The following is a 518-nucleotide window of genomic DNA, read 5'->3' as shown; positions in this document are numbered from 1 at the left end:
TATCTCAATCTCTTCACCATCAATTTGATGCTGCCAATTGGCCCAATGGTGAAAATCTTTGTTTACTTGATGTTGAGCTTCAATCCATATAGGATGCTGCAATCCTTGACCTTCTGCAGCAAGTACTTCAGGTCCTCCTCAGTTTCAGCAAACAGGGTTGTATCTTCTGCATAACACAGGTGGTTGATGACTCTTCCACCAATCCTGATGCCACATTCCTCCTCGTACAGCCCTGCATCTTGGATGATCTGTTCTGCTTACAGATTGAAAAGTTATGGAGACAGAATATATCCTTGACCAACCCCCTTCTTGCTTTTGAACCATGTAATGTCTCATTGCTCTATTCTGACGACTGCCTCTTGGTCCAAGTATAGGTTTCGCATTAGCACAATCAAATGTTCTGGGATTCCCATTCTTCTCAGAGTCAGCCACAGCTTGTTGTGATCCACACAGTCAAAAGCCTTTGTATGGTCAATGAAACACAGATAGACATTCTTCTGGTATTCTTTGCTTTCTGC

Source organism: Elephantulus edwardii, unplaced genomic scaffold, assembly GCF_000299155.1.
Source record: "Elephantulus edwardii isolate Elephantulus edwardi_28Jun2011 unplaced genomic scaffold, EleEdw1.0 scaffold00030, whole genome shotgun sequence".
Lineage (NCBI taxonomy): Eukaryota > Metazoa > Chordata > Mammalia > Macroscelidea > Macroscelididae > Elephantulus > Elephantulus edwardii.
The sequence above is the reverse complement of the archived record's forward strand: the minus strand, read 5'-3'. Positions refer to the sequence as shown.